This window comes from Misgurnus anguillicaudatus, chromosome 21 (genome assembly GCF_027580225.2).
Source record: "Misgurnus anguillicaudatus chromosome 21, ASM2758022v2, whole genome shotgun sequence".
NCBI classification, from domain to species: Eukaryota; Metazoa; Chordata; class Actinopteri; order Cypriniformes; family Cobitidae; genus Misgurnus; species Misgurnus anguillicaudatus.
Window position 1 is genome coordinate 55,574,103 of NC_073357.2, and position 22,911 is coordinate 55,597,013.

At 42.5% G+C, this 22,911-nt stretch overlaps 1 long non-coding RNA gene across 1 annotated transcript in view; it reads right to left on the reverse strand.

Moving 5' to 3' along the window:
- Window positions 1-22,911, reverse strand: part of LOC141353044 (uncharacterized) — a 33,287-nt gene that overhangs the window by 4,621 nt on the left and 5,755 nt on the right. Inside the window, exon 2 of the long non-coding RNA XR_012360091.1 lies at window positions 12,834-12,899. This is a non-coding gene — a long non-coding RNA (uncharacterized lncRNA). The remainder of the gene's footprint in view (window positions 1-12,833; window positions 12,900-22,911) is intronic.

Genomic DNA, 22,911 nt, shown 5'->3' on the forward strand with positions numbered 1-22,911 from the left:
GGACACTGGATGCGCAAGCGTATTAGCATGCGGATAACGCTTAATGGACACATTTCTGGAGCCGCGCCTGTCTGTTTACCTTAAATATAACATAACATATATATATTATATGATATATAAATATATATTGTGATTGCTTTAGATTTTAGCTTTGATTAGTTTTAATGTGGAAATTTGTTGACCTTATACAAGCAATAATCAAGAGGAGCAGTTTCTTTTGAGTGTTTATAAAGAATATGGCATGCAGCTGCCTAAGTTAGAAAACATTAAAAACTTCGATGCAAAGTCGACTTAACATCAATAATAATATTAAGGAAAATCAACAATTATGATTTTGTGATGAATGTGCTCCCGTGGCATGCGATTTTACTTGATTTGTTTTATTGCAGCTAAAATAGCCGGTAACTAAAGATTTAACGGATTTGAAATGCACAAAGTAAGATTCGCTGTATAGCTACCTGCCATAGTTTCACCAACTCCTTCACCCAAAATGTTTTTTTAATAGTTTCTTTAGCCTGTAATAATAGTTCGAAGCTGATGTTCCTTTGGAAAAAATATAAAAAATCTAACAACCATCAGTGTAATAATGTCTTATGTGAATGTTTTATTCTTTAAATAAAAAATGCCTAATTTAACACGGAGTGTACTTCAACTTTTTTTAAAACAGATATTTAGTTATATAGACTGCAATCTACACAAGCTTTTATCACAGTGATGGCCCCTAGCGGAGTCAAGTGGGATAAGGTATAGCTAAGAGTGCTCCAGACCAACCTTCCGAACGAACGACTTACAGAAGAGATACGTAACTAAGAACGTTTCGGGAAACACGTATTAACAATAAGGTACAGCTTAAGGTACAACTTAAGAACGACGTAGAGCTAAGAAGGTTTCGGGGAACGCAGCCCATATCTCTTTTTTATATCTAACTTTTTACTTATGTTAAGCACTTTGAGAAATGAGTTTTAAAGGCGCTATACAAAAGAAATATATTATTATTATTATTATTAGTATCGTCTTTGTTGATAATTTTTTTATCATATGTCATTGTCTGCACCTGTTCGTAATTAATCATTCTCACCGGTTCATTTGCCCTTGCCTTAGTTCAGTCCTTGTCCGATCTCTGTTAGTATACTTGTCACCACTAGGGGCTGGCTGTGTTTGGCTAAAGCCACGCCCCTTCTCAACTCCCACCTCGAGGAGGTCCCCAAAGCCGACCCAATGACCAGACAAACACGGAAACAGGTAAGTAAAATTTAAAACAAGCTTTATTGAAATCTTAAATACTTAAAAGGATGGGGGGGGGGAAATTTCGGGGAAAGGGGAATTTTAAAACTAATGGCTTCTTCTACTCCCTCCAGGGAGACTACAGCCACGGGTGACAGGGATGGGAAAACGGGGGTGCCAACCACCATCAACGGGGGAAAAAGGAAACGTCAGGCTCCCGCCTCGACCCTGCTGGCCGTGGCGCCCTCCTTCTTCTCTTCCTGGAGGCAGACAACTTCTGGTGTGGCTGTTAGGGGTTTCTCCACTGTCCGTGCCCAATGGCTTACTCTCGCCTTCTTCTCTTTCCACAGGCGGCCACTAGGACAACAAAGACACTGTTACTGACTTTGAAAGGGGTCTCACCGGCTCCCTGCTTACAGCTTCCTGGGTAAGTATCACGTTCACCGTCGATTCCTCAATGACTCACTCTTGTCTTCTTCTCTCTCTCCACAGGTGATCGCTAGGACACAGAAACACTGTTATTGGTCTTTGAATGGTTCTCACCAGCTCCGCTGCTTACAGCTCTCGGGGTAAGTTTCACGTTCGCAGTCGGCTCTTTACTGACTCTCTCTCGTCTTCCTTTCTCTCTCCACAGGTGGTCGCTAGGACACAGAAACACTGTTATTGGTCTTTGAATGGTTCTCACCAGCTCCGCTGCTTACAGCTCTCGGGGTAAGTATCACGTTCACAGTCGGCTCTTTACTGACTCTCTCTCGTTTTCCTTTCTCTCTCCACAGGTGATCGCTAGGACACAGAAACACTGTTATTGGTCTTTGAATGGGTCTCACCAGCTCCGCTACTTACAGCTCTCGGGGTAAGTATCACGTTCACAGTCGGCTCTTTACTGACTCTCTCTCGTTTTCCTTTCTCTCTCCACAGGTGATCGCTAGGACACAGAAACACTGTTATTGGTCTTTGAATGGTTCTCACCAGCTCCGCTGCTTACAGCTCTCGGGGTAAGTATCACGTTCACAGTCGGCTCTTTAATGTTGGTCAGCAGGGGGGCGAAGGCCACACACCACCTCGCCGGGTCGAGCGCCGCCCTATCCCCACGGTCCGTGGGCCGATCGAATTCCGGATAGGGGCGCCCTTTCGTAGAGACCACGGGGGTAGCGGACCCGTTCGCCTCCGACTCTGCGATGATACAAACACTGGTAAGCTTATACCACAATTGCTTTTACTATGTTACTCCCGGTCGTTCCATCTGTAGGTCAGCAGGGGGGCGAAGGTCACACACCACCTCGCCGGGTCGAGCGCTGCCTTATCGCCACTGTCCGTAGGCTGATCAAATCCCAGATAAGGGCGCCCTTTCGTAGGGACCCGGGGGCAGCGGACCCGTTCGCCTCCGACTCTGCGATGACACACACACAGGTAAGTTTACACCACAATTGCTTTCACTATAATACTCACAGTCCTCCACAGTACTTGGCCTGCGTCTCTTCACTCTCTTGAACAGCACACCGCGTATGATGGCAATAAGGTCTACGGTCGTTGGCCCCGGCGTCCTCCTTCCAAGGGAGAGAATGGATGGTGCGGGGTTCCTCTGACAAGACACACGGCAACCCACGGCAAATACACAGCACCACTCTATCGTGAAAAAGCTTATAATATGTAAAATCTCACTCACCACACTGCAAGTGCAACACCACGAGGGGAAACACCCGATCTCTTCCACTGTGCTTGGGGCTAACGTAGAGGCGGTGGCAGGAACGACCAGACCAAAGTCGCGTTGCGGTGGCTGTATGAAATATATATGCTGCTGGCGGCTCGCCCACCACGCTACTGATAGGGGTAGGGCCGCCTTCCTACTCCTGGAGGACTCCAACGAATCACAACATGCAAGTTTCCGCTAGTTACACTACACCATGGGCATACTCACAGCGGATAGCCTTTGTGTACGTTGTGCAGTGCGATCAAATCGCTTCTCGTTTTTCTCCGTTCAAATTACTAGTTAGACTGTAGTTCCTTTTTCACCCATAGGGTTGTTCCTTAAATCCAGCCGGTCCACCGTAACTGCAACGAGAGAAGAGGGAAAGAGAGAGAAATATATCCAGCCACCACGTCTAGCAATGAGCACAGCTCCGTTCCTCAGCGCACACTTCGCTCCAAAAGCGTTCTCGTGGTGCAGTGCTCCTTTAACTCACAGCCCCGTCCTTTTCGCCTTTCCTGGCTGCCGCACTCTTTCCTCTCGCTATAAGCGCTCTTGTGGATCAACGGCGCCCTCCGGCTCTTCCAAGGACGGGGCGTGTGGTTCAGTCTGCCCTAGGCAATACAAAGGAGCTCATGCCCGAAACAACAACTCCTTCTTTGTGCTTTCCTTGGGGCTTTTATGTGTCTCATCAACCCCCAGCCTCCAATCACAGTTTGCTTTCTTGATGATTCACACCTGTGGCTCGTAAAGCCCTGATAACGACGCCCTGGAAACCAGGAAGTAAACTGGTGCATAAAAAAAAATGTCCGGGCAGAACCTCTCCTCTCCATTTTTGCTTCCGCCGAAGTCACCCTGTGACATCCTCCCCCGCCAATCCGTTCTAGTCCCTAGAACGGACTCTTCATAGGGGCGGGTAAAAATGGCGTAGGGTCTTCCTTTAAAAACAGGATGGGCATGGCACGGGATTGGGCTGCGGGCCCCACGTTGTCGGTCATTGGGCTAGCCTGGTTACTCAACTCGAGGTGGAATCCTGCCGACTACGCCAAAATCTGTCACCACTAGGGGCTGGCTGTGTTTGGCTAAAGCCACGCCCCTTCTCAACTCCCACCTCGAGGAGGTCCCCAAAGCCGACCCAATGACCAGACAAACACGGAAACAGGTAAGTAAAATTTAAAACAAGCTTTATTGAAATCTTAAATACTTAAAAGGATGGGGGGGGGGAAATTTCGGGGAAAGGGGAATTTTAAAACTAATGGCTTCTTCTACTCCCTCCAGGGAGACTACAGCCACGGGTGACAGGGATGGGAAAACGGGGGTGCCAACCACCATCAACGGGGGAAAAAGGAAACGTCAGGCTCCCGCCTCGACCCTGCTGGCCGTGGCGCCCTCCTTCTTCTCTTCCTGGAGGCAGACAACTTCTGGTGAGGCTGTTAGGGGTTTCTCCACTGTCCGTGCCCAATGGCTTACTCTCGCCTTCTTCTCTTTCCACAGGCGGCCACTAGGACAACAAAGACACTGTTACTGACTTTGAAAGGGGTCTCACCGGCTCCCTGCTTACAGCTTCCTGGGTAAGTATCACGTTCACCGTCGATTCCTCAATGACTCACTCTTGTCTTCTTCTCTCTCTCCACAGGTGATCGCTAGGACACAGAAACACTGTTATTGGTCTTTGAATGGTTCTCACCAGCTCCGCTGCTTACAGCTCTCGGGGTAAGTTTCACGTTCGCAGTCGGCTCTTTACTGACTCTCTCTCGTCTTCCTTTCTCTCTCCACAGGTGGTCGCTAGGACACAGAAACACTGTTATTGGTCTTTGAATGGTTCTCACCAGCTCCGCTGCTTACAGCTCTCGGGGTAAGTATCACGTTCACAGTCGGCTCTTTACTGACTCTCTCTCGTTTTCCTTTCTCTCTCCACAGGTGATCGCTAGGACACAGAAACACTGTTATTGGTCTTTGAATGGGTCTCACCAGCTCCGCTACTTACAGCTCTCGGGGTAAGTATCACGTTCACAGTCGGCTCTTTACTGACTCTCTCTCGTTTTCCTTTCTCTCTCCACAGGTGATCGCTAGGACACAGAAACACTGTTATTGGTCTTTGAATGGTTCTCACCAGCTCCGCTGCTTACAGCTCTCGGGGTAAGTATCACGTTCACAGTCGGCTCTTACTGTTGGTCAGCAGGGGGGCGAAGGCCACACACCACCTCGCCGGGTCGAGCGCCGCCCTATCCCCACGGTCCGTGGGCCGATCGAATTCCGGATAGGGGCGCCCTTTCGTAGAGACCACGGGGTTAGCGGACCCGTTCGCCTCCGACTCTGCGATGATACAAACAGAGGTAAGCTTATACCACAATTGCTTTTACTATGTTACTCACGGTCGTTCCTTCTGTAAGTCAGCAGGGGGGCGAAGGTCACACACCACCTCGCCGGGTCGAGCGCTGCCTTATCGCCACTGTCCGTAGGCTGATCAAATCCCAGATAAGGGCGCCCTTTCGTAGGGACCCGGGGGCAGCGGACCCGTTCGCCTCCGACTCTGCGATGACACACACACAGGTAAGTTTACACCACAATTGCTTTCACTATAATACTCACAGTCCTCCACAGTACTTGGCCTGCGTCTCTTCACTCTCTTGAACAGCACACCGCGTATGATGGCAATAAGGTCTACGGTCGTTGGCCCCGGCGTCCTCCTTCCAAGGGAGAGAATGGATGGTGCGGGGTTCCTCTGACAAGACACACGGCAACCCACGGCAAATACACAGCACCACTCTATCGTGAAAAAGCTTATAATATGTAAAATCTCACTCACCACACTGCAAGTGCAACACCACGAGGGGAAACACCCGATCTCTTCCACTGTGCTTGGGGCTAACGTAGAGGCGGTGGCAGGAACGACCAGACCAAAGTCGCGTTGCGGTGGCTGTATGAAATATATATGCTGCTGGCGGCTCGCCCACCACGCTACTGATAGGGGTAGGGCCGCCTTCCTACTCCTGGAGGACTCCAACGAATCACAACATGCAAGTTTCCGCTAGTTACACTACACCATGGGCATACTCACAGCGGATAGCCTTTGTGTACGTTGTGCAGTGCGATCAAATCGCTTCTCGTTTTTCTCCGTTCAAATTACTAGTTAGACTGTAGTTCCTTTTTCACCCATAGGGTTGTTCCTTAAATCCAGCCGGTCCACCGTAACTGCAACGAGAGAAGAGGGAAAGAGAGAGAAATATATCCAGCCACCACGTCTAGCAATGAGCACAGCTCCGTTCCTCAGCGCACACTTCGCTCCAAAAGCGTTCTCGTGGTGCAGTGCTCCTTTAACTCACAGCCCCGTCCTTTTCGCCTTTCCTGGCTGCCGCACTCTTTCCTCTCGCTATAAGCGCTCTTGTGGATCAACGGCGCCCTCCGGCTCTTCCAAGAACGGGGCGTGTGGTTCAGTCTGCCCTAGGCAATACAAAGGAGCTCATGCCCGAAACAACAACTCCTTCTTTGTGCTTTCCTTGGGGCTTTTATGTGTCTCATCAACCCCCAGCCTCCAATCACAGTTTGCTTTCTTGATGATTCACACCTGTGGCTCGTAAAGCCCTGATAACGACGCCCTGGAAACCAGGAAGTAAACTGGTGCATAAAAAAAAATGTCCGGGCGGAACCTCTCCTCTCCATTTTTGGTTCCGCCCGAAGTCACCCTGTGACATACTTTTAGTGTTATGTTTGATATATGGTTCTTCATTGTGTTATTAAAAGTTATATTTTGTAATCTGTCCAGGGGCGGTGTTTGCGTATGGCAGTTGCCATACCCTAGCATTAAGACAAAACACCAGAAATCAACAGGCTATAATGATGCTCATTAAAGATAATTTTAAATATTTTCAGTAGAACATATTTGAACATTGGTACATTACTAATAGGGATAATTTACACATGTATTCGACTTCATACTATAACACAGGAACCGACAAGCGGATGACATCAACGTGCCACGAGAGCGGTTTGGTGGTTTGAAAGCAAAAGGCTTGTTCGACTTCATGCGTTGCGCTAGAATTGACAGGCGGATGACGTCAAGGTACCACGAGAGGGAGTCGAAATTAGATTTTTCTGTATGATTTCACGGTACTTTGACATCATCTGCTTGTCGGTTCTTCCAGCGCCGCATGAAGTCGAAGAAGCCTATTCTCTTCCGATAATTTCTCGACTCACCCTCGTGGTACTTTGAAGTCCGCTGCAGGAGGTCTCATGGTGACCGCTGCTGTTATAGTCTTTAATTTCGCAAGAATATCCTTTTTTGTTTTAACATTCAAACAGACTTGGTTCTCTCCCACACTCGTGCTATGCATATTGCATAAATTATTCCAGAAGTAATGCATGTTCTCTGTGAATAAGTAAACATGTTCTCTTCCATTGGGAAATTGTAGCGCAGTCGAAGTGAATTGTATGAATTATTTGCGTGCATTTTTGAATATGGTGGAATAAAAACTTAGTTAAAGGTGCTCTAGGCGAATTCACGCGTTTTAGGCCACAAAACATTTTTTGTTTTTAACAGTAAACATCTCCTCACTATCTGCTAGCTGCCTGTCTTCTAAACACACTGTAAAAAAACACGGTCACTGCAGACCAGGCTTCGCAACAAACTGCAACAAAAACAGAGTGGTCAAACCTACCACCACAAAACATAACAAAGTGTTCCAGCCAATAAACAACAAGAAGGGTTTGGGAGTAGGGGTTGGACGCGTTCATGACTCGTTCAGAAAGCACGGAAGGGAGGGGGAGGAGTTAGCTACGCTTCGTTTTGTTTGACAACACTTCGAACGTCAAAAGGAAGGGACGTCACACAGATTCGCTTAGAGCACCTTTGTATTGCTTCCGTATTGTTGTCAGTAAGTGTACATCCGTGCAATTGTAGTATGATTTTGTACAGGTTGGTGGAGTATGTACACATATAATGTGGTTTCATAGATTCGTTATTTGGGAATGGCCTTCTTGTATAAAGAGTTTTTGCCATACCCTAGGTTTTCGTGAAACGCCGCCACTGGGTACAACTGTTGTTCCTAGAGCAGCGAGATGGTTCCTCGAGGAACACTAAGGGGGCGTGCACACCAACGCTTTTACGTTCGCAGCCGGCACATGTTTTCAATTGTTTCCAGTGGAAGCTCAGCGTTTTTCAAATAAGCCAGCAGCTAGCTGTTTTATTCCACGCTGAAAACCGGCGTCCGGCGGTTTTTCCTCACTCAACGCTGAGCTCAGAGAGTTGAAAAATATTCAACTTTGGGTAAAAAGCTCCGCTTGTCAATGTCAGTTCTCACGCGGCCATCCAATCAAAGTGGAGGTGGGGCGGGACAAGTATCACAGCAACCAACCGTCTCACAGCTTAGCGCTTAGCTGAAGAAAGCTGGCACTCAGCTGAAAAACAGCTGGCATTCGGCGTTGTCCAGGGGTTTTCAGCCACGTTAAAAGTTTTGGTGTACACAACCCCTAAAGTTGGTTTCCTTCACCAACTTTCTGCACAGCTGCCTCTGTACTTTTTTGCTCGCTTCACTGAACACCACCACACAAGCGCAGTTATCTAGGGAGGCTCCTCAAGAGAGCTTTGCCGCATTCATGGAGTGGGTGCTGGTATCCCACGTAGGATCGGATTTAGCAAATTGGGGGCCCAAGGCGAAGGTATGTATAAATAAGTAAATCCATTTGCATTTTGGCATTTTCTTTGGTCATTTGCCGCTCGATGCAGACGGAGGCCGCACCATCAGGAAGAACCGGGAAAATCCAAACACGCACGCCAGTCGTAAAGCGCCGACAGACACCCCTCCTATCCGCAAGCGTTGAGAGATGTAAGAAAGATGACACTGAATTTTCTGCCACCCATGGCCCGTTTCAGTTTCACAATGACGCCTCCGCACTTTCCGCTCTTCCTACATCGGCGTCTTCGATGAACACTGGGGGAGGAGCGGCACAGGTGCACGGGAATGTTCTCCAACAGGTACGGAGGGATAAAACTCGATCCCTTACAATCATCTTTAAAAGCAGCATCCACAGTCGCTTGGATCATTAACAGTTAAGTCCGGTCATAAATAACTAATGAAGATGCATATTGACTAAAACAGGTTATTAATAACAAAAGTAAAACAAAGACAGACAAGGCAGGTAGACAGGCGCCATCTTGGACCTGTATCCTGTCTCCTCTAGATGGTTCCTTCAAAGTATCCTTAGAAAGTGGATTCTTTGCCGAGCCTTATTTACCACAGCAGATGTGTTAGCAGCCCAGGAGAGGTCCTCGGTTATATGTATGTCTAGAAATTTGTAAGAGGACTCTCGTTGAACACAGTCCCCATTGATGTTCAGTGGGGCTGGTTCCCCCTCCTCCTTATGTTTTCTGAAATCTATGATCATCTCCTTAGTTTTACTGGTGTTAAGCACTAGGTTATGTTCAGTGCACCAACCTGCCAGCCTGTTTACCTTGTCCCTGTATGCTGTCTCATCACCTCTGTTGATTAAGCCGATAACTAGGGCTGGGTATTGTTTAAAATCTTTCGATCCGGTGCCAATTTCGATACCTTGGTTTCGATACCCGTTCCTGGCGATACTTTTTCCCGATACCATGTGTTTTAAAATCCATTTAAACATCAACAAAAACACATTAAACACACAACTTTTATTTTTCACCTTAATTAAAATCTATTTTGGTAACACTTCTCACTCAGGGTATCATTATTAATAAAACTGGTTGTGCATTTTTGATAGGGGTGCGCCAGCAGACACACTTATCTTTTTTTTTTAAATGAAAATAAGGAAACAAAAATAAAGAAATTAAGAATAAAAAACACTGCTTTATTTTATGAAATGTAAAATGATCTTTAGCTTGGACTAACAGTATTTAAATAAGTGGGTTCATTATAGCTGCAACTTTGACAAAAAGTAAAAATATTTAAATGGGTGACTAAGTTTTACTGAGATTTGTAAAACTCAACTTCATAATTATTAAAATATTAAATACATTTGGGATTTTTAAAATGAGTAGAAAATGCGTTCAATGTCATTTCATTCAAGTAAAATTAGCAAATTAGTTAAAAGGAATTTTAGTTAGTTTAAAATAACGAGTCAGGCTTGTAAGCGGTGTTGGGCTGCGCGTGTGCGTCAAGTTTAAACCATAGACTGTAAAAAATAGGTTTAAACGCATCGTCCATTTTGGGAGATGAGGGCATGAAGTCTTGTGATGTGGAGAGACAGGCGAGAGTATTTCATAAGCATTGAGAGACACAAGCTTCAACAAACTGTAATAAAACGGTAGCATACTTTCAAAATCAAGTTTATTTACTAACACTTACACCATCCAATATGTTTTTTTCATCGGTAGAACAATAAAGAAGGTATTTTGCAGGAACCCCAGTGCTCCGTCATGCAAGTCAACCGATCCGCACTTTGAGAGCTAAAGCATATATATTAGGGGTGTAACGGTACGTGTATTCGTACCGGACCGTTTCGGTACAGGGCTTTCGAATGGCCGAATGCAATCTTTTGTGTGCAGAACATAGGTAAATTTTCGTGTTTCCACAAGAACATATTAAGTGGCGGAAGTCTCCGCGTTCAGCGCAAGTCTTCTGTCAAACAAATAACATAATTCGGCCTGCAGAAAGATTTGTATTAACTTAGTTGTATATTCGTTTGATTATTGATGTAAACGTTTATGGAGTCGCTTACGTGTCACGTCTGAAAGTGCGTGTTAAATGTGTCAACACGCTGTTTTTTTTTTCTTTCAAAAGTGCTTGAGAGGTTGCACGTCTTTCCCTGTTACGCAATCATGAGCCGCACTTGACAGCGAGAATAATGGAATGCGTGATCAGATTTTTTTATCTGCAATCATATCATTGTCACAATGGGATCAGTTTATCTGATCGGGACAGAGAAAAGCTGTAATCCGGGTTTACTCAGCTGCGGAGGTGTTCCATTGGAGGGGTTCCACAGCTTACATTGGCGACACAAGCAAAGATTAGGACAAACGTGCAAAAGAAAAAAGATGGATGCAACTCCTCTTCAATATGAGTGTATAATAAGTATATCATCATGTTGCTTGCTATGCAGTTACACATAGAGCAGTAATATAATTTTTATACAGAGATGGAACATAACCAATTCAATACTTTGACTCAAAAAAATCCAAAATAAATCAAAACAGAAACAATTTTTTGGTGGCAAAAATTTAGGCTAATAGTTCATAAATGTATTCAGGAATTTAATTTGTTAGTTTAGTAAAGGTTTTAGTAGAAAAAGTTAAAGAGAAGGTTAAGAAAAGATTTTCCTACTGTTATAAAATAATGTAAAAAAGTATATTATTTAGTGGAGAACTTTGCAGCAGTATTTTATTTATTATTCTTTTTTATTTTATATATATTTTATTTATTTTATTTTAATAAAAAGTGTTTAAAAAGGGTAAACAAATTGTTACAAAAAGTTTAAAGTAATAAACAACCTGCAGTTCAATGTGTGCATTTTTTCCCTTACTGTACCGAAAATGAATCGAACCGTGGCTTCAAAACCAAGGTACGCACCGACGCCAATGGTACTCTGTTGTAATATCCACCTGACATGAGAATCCCACCTTTCTCAGCATAGCTTGGTTGTAGTTATATTTTGTCTCACTCCTACTACATCTAGCACACAGTAATATCCATACTATTATAAAAACAAAACACTGGGACCGAGAGCAAAAAGCCGCTGCGTCCGTGCGCGCCGCCATCTTTACCACTGGAAAGCATAGAACACACAAAGTGTAGCACTACACAAACTAATAGTCACAAAAAAAATCTGATTTACAGCAGTTTAATTTAGTGGATGTTTTCATCACCAACATAACAAAAGGTTGTGAATTTCCCACAGTGTATTGAGTTTTTGAAAAATTTTCAAAGCATTTTCCCAAAATATGTGTCAAAATAAAATTTGTCACCAAAAATCATCCATTTGCTGAAACACAAATGCCCTGTCCCAAATGGCACACTCCGGACTTGTGATCCTCCTTAGAGTCCACACTTTGATGACCCTTGATGCGAGTCCACGTGGGTGCAACGGAGTCATATTTTGGGACAGACTCGAGCGTCACGCTGGAAATAGATAGAGAAGTTGCCCTTCAGGGTGAGCTCCTCCCTTCCGTCGTCTGATTGCTCTGATTGCTCTTTCGCAAGGACTTCTGGGTTGGTAAAGTGCGCGAAGCCTGCTGCAGTGCGGACTTCGCTGAAGACTGCATCAAGGGGGCAAAGGGGGCGCTGATGAGAACACTTCAAAGCGTAAAAATTACAGATGGGACACCCTACAGACTCGTAGACTAAGCGAGCACGTGCAATTAAGACTCAACAGCACCCCATAGTGGATGAAAACGTCCCCAACATTTTTCACTTGACCACAAAATAATTTTTATCAGTGTAGGGCTAGGGCTATTAACTAGGCGGTTAACTCACCAAAGCCCCATTTATTTTTGTCTTTATTCGTCTTTGTTTGTGTACTTTCCCAGTCCTCCTGTCACTCTGTGTTTATCTTTCACACCGCGCAACGCGCACTGTTATGGACTAATCCATTTCATTGTGAAAGAAGTGGGTGTGTATGTGTTTATTTCACACATACATGTATGTTGCTGCTGTTTCCTTTTTGTTTTCATTTGTCAAGTGTTGCTTGTTTTCATGCTTGTTTTAGTTCCTGGATCTTTATGGTATTGGGATTCTTCAAGTTTGATTAAAGTAGCACCATTGCATTTGGGTTTAAATTTAAACTGGATCATGTAACACAACTCTCTTTCATTTTTTTCTCGAGTTAGGCCTAGTGTACATTTTATGTTGTTAAAAATGATGATTCTCATAACTGAATTTCTAAAGGATTGTAGATATTATTAAATTGCAAAAATACAAATAAAAATGAGTATGTTGGTGGGTTTGTAACTCACCCCAAAGGGCTTAGCACAGCAGCCTTGGTTTCCAGTCCAGTGAAAATGAACTGCAGGGAGAAATACCTGCAAACAGAGACATTTTTTGGTTTCATTATTTTGTCATTTCATATTTTAGATGTTTTTAACACTGAATAAATCATCTTGTACATTCACCAGTCACATTTGTGCAAAGCCCAATTGATGCAACATCTTAGAAAATGAATCAGACCTACCCATCTCTGGGTTTCTAATATACATAACTTTTGTTTTCTTACTTTCTTTCAATTTTTCATGAAGACAGTCTTTTTTTACATATAAGTAATCTGTAGTGAACAGCATGCAACTTACAACCCCAAATCAGAAAAAGTTGGGACACTGTAGAAATTGTGAGTAAAATGAAATGGAATAATTTACAAATCTCATCAACTTTTTATGCACAATAGAATATAGATAACATATCAAATGTTGAAAGTGAGACATTTTGAAATGTCATGCCAAATATTAAACTGAATTCGGGTGGGGGAGAGTAACGCAATCTCCAGTCAAAGTAGTAGAACCGTGTTCCCAAATCGCTGTGTTTACACCGGCAGACGCTGCGCAAACCACTTCCGGCGGAAATGAAATGCATATGTGTAGAGTAATGGCACCTCCCGCGATTTGGCGCGTAAACATGTCTATGTCACACGGTGACGATCTTTTCAGGGGCGGAACCAAAGTTGGGAAAGTTCGGTTCCGCCCGGAAGTGTTTCAGCCCGGACCGGAAAAGATGGACACCGGAACTTCCGGTAGCGCCGCGAGAGTTATCAGGAGCGCTGATGATTGGAGGACACGCTGAGCAGGGCAGTACTTAAGAACAGCTAAAATGACAGTTGGGGAGTTGGTGTGTAGTGTTGACGTGCTGTTTGTTGCACTCGTCCGGTGCACTTGTTGTGGGCTATCTATCTCTCTCAGGCTGGAGCTGGCGTGGCTGTATGGACTTCGAGCAACTTAAGAGTTGAAGAACGAATGGAGAGTGCTGGAAACTGAAACACAACAACGAAGAGAAAACGGAGTTAGTGTGAGTGTATACATGCATGGAAGTTATTGTGATGAAGGAAATTGTTGCGTGACCCTGTTGGGGGAAGAGACGCCCGTTTGTGCGGCTGGAGCCGATTGCCTGTGTGAACCAAAACGGAGGATATTAGAACAGAGTTTACAGCATTCGTGAGTATAAACATTGAGTTTGAGGACACACTTCATACTAACCTGTCTTTATAGCAAAGATCTCCAGGGAAACGGAGAACGGCCCTACCCCTAAGCAAGCGTGGTGGGTGAGCCGAAGGAATATTGGCTGGGGCTATTCATAGCGACGCAACTACAGACTGGGCCGTGTTAACCATCGCCGAACAGACCCTGGCGAAGTGGAGGAAGGCGGGCGTCCTAAATGTACACTTGAGTGCGGTGGATTAGTCTTTGTGCTGTGGAAATTTCACCTTGACGTGGTGCTGAGTATTGCTGTGTATTGCTGTGTGTCTCGTCAGAAAACCCCCCGCCTCCATACACCTCGTCGCGGTAGAACAAAGAGGTTGCCGGTCCCAGTGTTACCATTCAGTATATGCTGTGAGCACGCTCCGGGCGTATAGTAACAGTGTGGTGTCCAGAACGGTTCTTTCCTTGACATCCGGGTGGATTAAGGAGTGGCGGTGAAGAGCTGGAGTACTAACGGTTGTGTGAGTACGACCAAGGGTTACTGCTGTTGATACCTTCATCTGTATAATACTTACCGTTGCAGAGAGAGAGGTGTAGTAAATCCCGTCTGTCTGTCCCGAGGTCTCTTCAAAGGGGCGCCCCTGTCCGGTGTTCCATCGCCTAACGAGTGGCGGGGAGAGGGCAGCGCTCGGCCCGGTGAGACAGTACGACGTTTTCCTCTCTGTAACCGCCGAGATCGTCGAGAGGGTCCGTCCCCGACGCCACATTGGAACCGTCTAACCCCATCTGGCATATCGAGGAGATCAGTTGTCGTAAATCCACCACCCTTTTCAACCGAAATATAACATCCAGAAATCTGATTGTTAGGAGCCAAGAACGTGCTGTGCAGAAATAGAACGAGCAGAGTGTCACGAGAAGGACTTCGTCTGCCCCGTACTTACTGTACGTTGTCCCCAGTGGAGAGGTGAGAATAAGCCGGTCTCGAATAACTGTGTCTTTGTGTCCCAGCCTGCCGCCTATAGAGAGAGAGAGAGAGAGAGAGAGAGAGAGAGAGAGTGAACGACACGAGGAGAAACTGTGTTCATCCCGTACTTACTGTACGTGGTATCCAGCGGAGAGGTGCGAGTAAAACAGTCCCGAATAACTGTGTCTTTGTGTCCCAGCCGCCGCCTGTAGAGAGAGAGAGAGAGAGAGAGAGAGAGTGAACGACACGGGGAGAAACTGTGTTCATGCCGTACTTACTGTACGTGGTCCCCGGTGAAGAGGTGAGAGCAAACCAGTCCTGAATAACTGTGTCTTTGTGTCCCAGCCGGTAGTCTGCGGAGAGAGGAAGAGAGGATCACAGCCTGTGGAGAGAAAAAAGAGAAGGAAAAGGAAAGAACCCTATACTTACCCGACCTCGTTCCAAGCGAAGAGTCACTAGCTGGGGAAGGAAAGAAGCGGAGGAAGCAGTGAGTGGAAGCCTTACCTGTACTGCACTCACCACACGTTGCGTCCAGTTGAGCGAAGGTGAGAGGAAGTCCCTCGCAGTTGAGAATAACCGATTCCCTGTGTTTCCGCAGCAGCCTGTAGGAAAGGAGAGAAAAGATACACACGTGAGACAAAGGAACGTTGTTGCAACCATCCCCCAGAGCACGTACGGAGGAAATCCAGCGAGGAAGGAAAGGTACGCAATAAGGACGCATTAGGCCCAACACTCATCTTGTTTTATTCTGCCTCCAGGAGGAAGAGGAGGGCGCCATGGGTAGTCAAGACTAGGCAGGAGCCCGAGTCTCACCCCCCCCTGTCTGCAGTGCTCTGGACCCCTGTTGTCCCCCCCCTTTCTTCTTGTTACTCTTCCTGGCCGCTGCCTACCTGGAGGGTAGAGCCAAGAGTATTAGTTTTAATTTCCCCCTTTCCCATTTCCCAAGTTCATTTTAAATATTTAAACAATAAAGTTATCATTTTATACTCACGTGCACCCGTGTTGTCTGGTCATTGGGTTTGCTTTGGGGACCTCCTCGAGGTGGAAGTTAAAAAGGGGTGTGGCTTTAGTCTATCAGTAGCCCGCCCCGACGTGCGACATCTATATCTGGCATAACTTTTTTTTTTCTTAAGTGATAATGACACTATTTGATAATGACATTTGATAAGCAAATGCGTTTTCATCCCGTTTGTAGGCGCATATTGCTCTCGTTAAATAACAAAAACAATATTGCAGCATTGACTTTACACCTCAAAATAGCAACACGCCAACAATGCACCAGAACACACCTCGTTTTTAGACCAGAACACCTATGTGCACAAAATTGGGCGCAAATGCATGTGATATTTAAACAACATGGCGCTAAACGTAAAAATAATAATTGTGCCGGGTTGAAGCAAAAGACACCTGCATCGTGCATTGCGCCGGGTGTATGATAGGGCCCTAATTAATAAAACAATAGCCCGCATACAAAGTATGCAATGCAAAGATGTGAGTCAATAAATGTTAGCATTTCTGAGATTTCTCTAAAAAATACCTAATGACATTTAAAAATCCTTTCATAAAATTCAGAGTTTTAAAGATATCATCTTCAGATTTCAAACACAACAAGGTCAGATGTGTGGCTTTTGGTGCAGGGCATTTCTAAATTCTTTTAGGGAAAACTTCAATTAGTTTTTGATAAAGATGTATCAAATGTACTTTGTAAAGTTAGTAGACATTTATTTTCTAGCCTTTCATAACTAGTGTTTTCATTCAGAAATTAATAATATTTAATTAGGAGATAAGCTATATATATATATATAGGGGCTGTCAATAGATTAAAAAAATTATCTAGATTAATTGCATGATTTAATCACAAATTTATCGCACATTTTTATCCATTCTAAATTTACCATAATTTAACACTTTTCAGGTTTTTAATACTCTAATCATATATACATATATAGATGCTTTATGCAAATGTATATCAACAACAGCCTGTTTGTAGAACCATTAAGCAATTGTTTTGTATATGAATTTTCCTTTAAGAAGAATTTTCTTTCTCCATTTTTGTTTGCTGCTGCATCATTTGTGACATGTGCTGGCAAGTTGAGTCAGAATTAGCTAATTTTCAAAAAATAGTTCATATTTTGACAATCTCTAACATACACTGTAAAAAAATTCCGTAGAAATTGCAGCTGGGTTGCCGGGAACTTACCGTAGATTTAAATGTATGTTATTTACTGGCAACATTTTGTTCAAAGTTAAATGAACATTAAACCTTTACAAGTCTTTGTCTTTACAGAGTAAAACTAAAAAAACAGCATCAAGCAAAACATTCTGGGAAACTAAGTCTGAAGCAAAAAAGAGAAAAAGGTTGATGATGATTTCTGGTTCCCAGAATGCTTTGCATGAGGCTGTTATTGTATAGTTTTATTCAGTGAAGATAACGGGCCCTATTTTAACGATCTAAGCGCATTGTCTAAAGCGCAAAGTGCAATGTCTAAATGGGCGTGTCTGAATCCACTTTTGCTAATTTAACGACGGGAAAAATGGTTTGTGCGCCGAGCGCATGGTCGAAAAGGGTTGGTCCTATTGTAATGGGAGAATTTGGGGCATAACGTGCAGTAAACCAATGAGATTCTCAGCTCTCATCCCCTTTAAAAGCCTGTTGCGCTGGCGCTATGTCTAATCCCTATTTAGATGACGAACTTTGTAAACTGAAAAACTAAGCGGAGGAAGAAGATCCCCAGTTTAAGATTAATGTTAAATAATTGTGTTGTTTTTCACTTGTATTGAAATTGTTATTTTTTTATTAAAATCTTTAAAAATCGTTTTCTTTTAGTCATGGAAGTAAAAAAAGCAGGCTTGTAATTGCCTTAAATGTATGGCTATCCAATATCATCAAAAAATAATTTACAAGTATGTAAGATAAGGTTTGTACTCCAAAAATACTTTACTTGTAACAAACGGGAGATAAAGAATTTACAAATGGCTCTCCTCACGTTTCAGCACTTTGGACAGCGTTTTTTTAAGCAAAGAGTTTCTCATCTCACCATATCCACAGGTACAGAGTCATAATATACAATAAATCCGTGAGGTACCATTAAAAAAAACATTTAAAAACAGATGCATTTGTTCAAAGCAAAGCATTTATTTACTTACCAAGCTACAGTTGAAGCAGCTCTTTGCGCCTTCTAACGTCTCATAATAAGTCCTCATTTATGTCCAAATAATAATCTTTTACATTCAATCCTTTAATCTTTTATATTTAAAAGCATTTTTGTGCTGCTGCGCATTCATGTACTTTGTGATAAGCAAACCTGCGTTGTCCTCCCGTTTATAGGTGCATATTACTAATGCGCTCTTTAAATAACATAAAACACTATTGCGCCATTGACTTTAGACTTTAGACCAGGTTTTTGTTGGTCAATGGCGTGGTCTATTTTAGTTGCCTCAAAATAGCAACGCGCCAACAATGCGCCTGAACACACCTAGTTTTCAGACCAAAACGCCCATGTGCGCAAAAGGGGGCGCAAATGCATTTGCTATTTAAACAACGCGGCGCTAAACGTGAAAATTAGGGTGGAAACTAGCGAAAGACACTTGCGTCGCGCATTGCGCTGCATTGCGCCGGGTGTAAGATAGAGCCCAAAGACTTGTTAATATTTCAAATTTATTTAACTTTGAACAAACTCTTGCCAGTAAATAACATAAATTTAAATCTACGGTAAATTACCGGCAACCCAACTGCAATAACATTGTAATTTCTACGGAATTTTTTTACAGTGTAGAACAATGCATGATTTGGTGGAATATAACAAAATATCACAGAACTACACTTGTTTGAAGTTGAAAGAGTCAGCAAGTTAAATTACCACAAAAATTACCACATCCATACAATAAATTACCACATTCATACCTTAAAATCACTGGTAAAACTAATAGATTTAGCACACACAAAGCAAAAACATCATCAATATATGTTAAACTTTTTTTCTTTTATTGTTTGATTGACATTGAGACAGACTGCTTAAAATCTAAGTGATCTAATATAATGTTACATATCAGATATTTTTACTCAACAGTTAACCAAACATTTACTTAAGACATAACAGATTATAGATCCTACCTGCGTAAATTCTTATCAAAACAGCGTCTGTGTGCACGCGCTTCAGATGTCAAGCCGAAAGTATACTAGGGACGTCCGCATATGCGTGCCGTCCGCATGACGTCATTTTCGTCATCAAGAGGGTCCGCGGCCGGCCGCGCGGACCGTCCGCGTGCAGTCCAAAATTTGAGACCGCGTGTACAGTCCGCGTACAACAGCGCATGCGCGTGAAAATATTTAGACAGGGCACTCCACTATAAACAATTATACAAAGGAAATAGACAGCATTTGCACACACACTATCGTTTTTCTTCTTTAACTTTTACTTCTTCCATGAACAGAAAGCCCTGGAGCATGTTTGTTTGATTCCTGTTCTTTGTTGTCTTATTGTTTGTTCTAAACTGTGTTTGCAATGGTGGATCAGTTACTTTTCTTCACCTATCCTAATGTTTTAATGTACTGTAAATGTCGCCAAATCAGTGCTGCCCTGACAGCCTGTTAGACTAAAAATTTGAATAAGAAATCATTTGTATTGCGTATAGTGTCGAACGCGGCCATCCGCGTGTAGCCGCGGGGAGTATACCCGAAAAGCTGCGAGGACGCGTGCGCGCGCGAGAGCCGGACGCGGACGCGAAAAAAGGTATACCCCGGCCTTCAGTCAGCGTGGAAGATCGCTTTTGAGTCTTGTCGCACTTAATAACTCTTTAACATTAATCAGGTACCGAACTTTATCTCTCTTAATAACCCTTTTAACATCAAGTCATGCATAAAAGCGAAATCAAAATGAATTGAGAAAGCATTAGGAGGACGGTAACGTTACCTCTCAGACGTATTAATAAAGATCATTTCAGATGTCCAACGAGCATTTAGAGCATTGGATTTGCTAGACGACTTGCTTAATGTTCTTATTTCTATGAAAACCTTCGACTCATAAGCCGTTTCTCAATATGCGTTCTTGTCTGTACTTGCGTTCTTGTGGACTTGTGAAACGTCATCAGTAGCGGCCCAAGTACTGTTCCAAATCAAAGTTCGCATCAAGCCCAAGTTCACATAAAATCCCCGGATGTGTTCTTGATCCGCCCATTTTATCCAGGATGCATCAGAGGAGACTTGTGTGGACTTATTACAGCGAAGTTTCCCAGAATGCATTTCGCGTCAGGAGTTCGTTCTTCCGAGTCTGAACTTGCAAGTTCGAACTACGAAGGACACAAGTCCGAGTTTGGCGTACTTGGTATTGAGAAACGGCTATAGACAGGGGCTGTTTCTCAATTCCAAGAACGCAAAGAAAGGACTTGCGTCCTCGTGGAGATCGGTCTTGCCAGGCGACCTTGGAAGAACGAACTCGGAAGTTTTGCCGCAATGACTTCTGGGGCGTAAAGCGATTTCAGCAAGTCTGCACTCGATGCATCCTCGATATCAAGAACACATCCGGGTATTTTCATGCGTCCTCTGTCCTTGCGTTCTTGAGAATTGGAATGAACTTCGACCGTTAATGATGACGTAGAGCGAGGACACGAGGACGCAAGATCGCTGAAGAACGCATATTGAGAAACAGCCAGGGTCACATTTCTCTGCGTCTCTGTTCATTCAACTATGGGTTGGACCAAGGGTCAAACAGAAATTGTGCGTTGCGTTAATCGCCGTTAATAAAATTAGTGGCATTAAAATGAATTGGTAACACTTTACAATAAGGTTCATTAGTTAACATTAGTTAATTAACTTGAACAAACCATGAGCAATACGTTTGTTACAGGATTTATTCATCTTTGTTAATGTTAGTTAATAAAAATTTAAGCTTTAATTGTTTGTTCGTGTTGGTTCAGAGTCTATTAACTAATGTTAACAAGATTTTAATAAAGTATTAGTAATTGTTGAAATTAACATTAACAAAGATTAATAAATGCTGTATAAGTGCAGTTCATTATTAGTTCATGTTAACTAATGTAGCTAACTAATGTTAACTAATGGACCTTATTGTAAAGTGTTACCAATGAATTTGCGTTAACGCGTTATTAACACGTTAATTTTGATAGCCCTAATATATAAATATATTTGAATCTCAAAACTGAAAATCGAATTTCAACCTACAGAAAGAATATTCAAATAATTGAATATTCTGGTCCAGCCCTAGTATTCATAAGAAGGGTTGACGTTTTAATTAAAAAAAGTAATTTTGCGCTTTCAAGTCTGCTTACAAAATCTGAGTTAATTTAACTTAAACATTTAAAATTCATTAAACTAAAACATTCAAATGAAATTAACTTAAAATTATCAGCACATGTTGTAGGGAATACCCATAATCCTTTGTGCCTGAATATTTTGATTATTTATGCTTTTTCACAGAATAAAAACTGATAAGAACTCTAACTACTTAAATATTTGTTAATAAAATGTCATAACGGTTTAAGCTCTTATATTATTTGTTGTTTTGTTGTAAATTATAATTTTGTGAAGTCACCATTCAGGTAATTAGTGTTTACTTACATGAATCTTGTTCAGAACATTTTATTGTATTTCTCTACACAGTACCAACAATGCATGTCAAAAACACAGTTTTGTGTGCATTTCTGTGGAGAATCAAGTTTATTCAATGACTTATAATTTTGTGTTATAATGCCATTCATAACACTAAGAGTAACTTAACCCATAAAACTATGTTTAAAAAATAACAACTTGTAAATACAATCTAGTAAATAAGATTATTTAATATTTTTAGGACAGCAAAGATTCAGTTTTTTAAAAAGTAGTCGACTTTACCTAATCAATGAATTCCATAGAAATTACAGTGTTACTTGCAGCTGGTTAAATTTATGTTATTTACTGGCAAGGGTTTGTTCAAATTAAATAAATATTAAATATTAACAAGTCTTTATCTTCACAGAATAAAACTATACAATAACAGCCTCATGCAAAGCCTTCTGGGAACCAAAAATCCTCATCAACCTTTTTCTGTTTTTTGCTTCAGATTTTGTTTCCCAGAATGCTTTGCTTGATGCTGTTATTTTAGTTTTACCTTGTAAATACAAATACTTGTAAACAGTTATGGGAGTAACGCGTTACTGTAATTTCACTTTTAGCAGTAACGGGCATGTAACGAGGTATTTTTTTAAATCAAGTAATGCAATTACAATTACCGAAATTTAAATGAGTTTGTTACTCGCCTTACTCTATTTTGTAAAAAAAATAACAATTGCAGACAAGACATTTCTGATCTAACGTACGCAGGACCGTGGTAGGGGGTGCAATGAGTTAGTTAGTTAGAAAACTTTAATGTCCCCGAAGGGCAATTTGTTGTATAGTACAGGCATGACGACACATAATCCACAACCAAACATTTAAACAGACATCTACAGGGCTATTTATCCAACCCATCAATAAATAAGTACAAAAAAAAAAAATATATATATATATATATATATATTGCACAGGGTCATATATAAATAAAATAAAATAAGCATTAAAAAAAAAAAATTCATCGTACAGCCCCCTACACCTTATTTAATTGGGTTATTGCCATAGGAATAAATGAGTGTTTTGCTCGGTTAGTTCTAACATTGGGGTATCTATATCTGCGACCGGAAGGAAGCAGCTTGAGTTCCACGAAAAGTGGATGGGATATGTCCATGCTCACCTTATCTGCCTTCTGTACCAATCTAGTTAGATATAGTTGGTACAGATCTACCTGTTGCTTACCTATAATTTTTCCACATGTTTTAACAATCCTCCCCAATTTGTTCCTATGTGTAATTTTAGAATGTCCATACCAACATACAATACAATACGATAGAATACTCTCGATAAAAGACTTATAAAATAAAGTCAAAATTGTTTTATCAACATTAAAATAATTA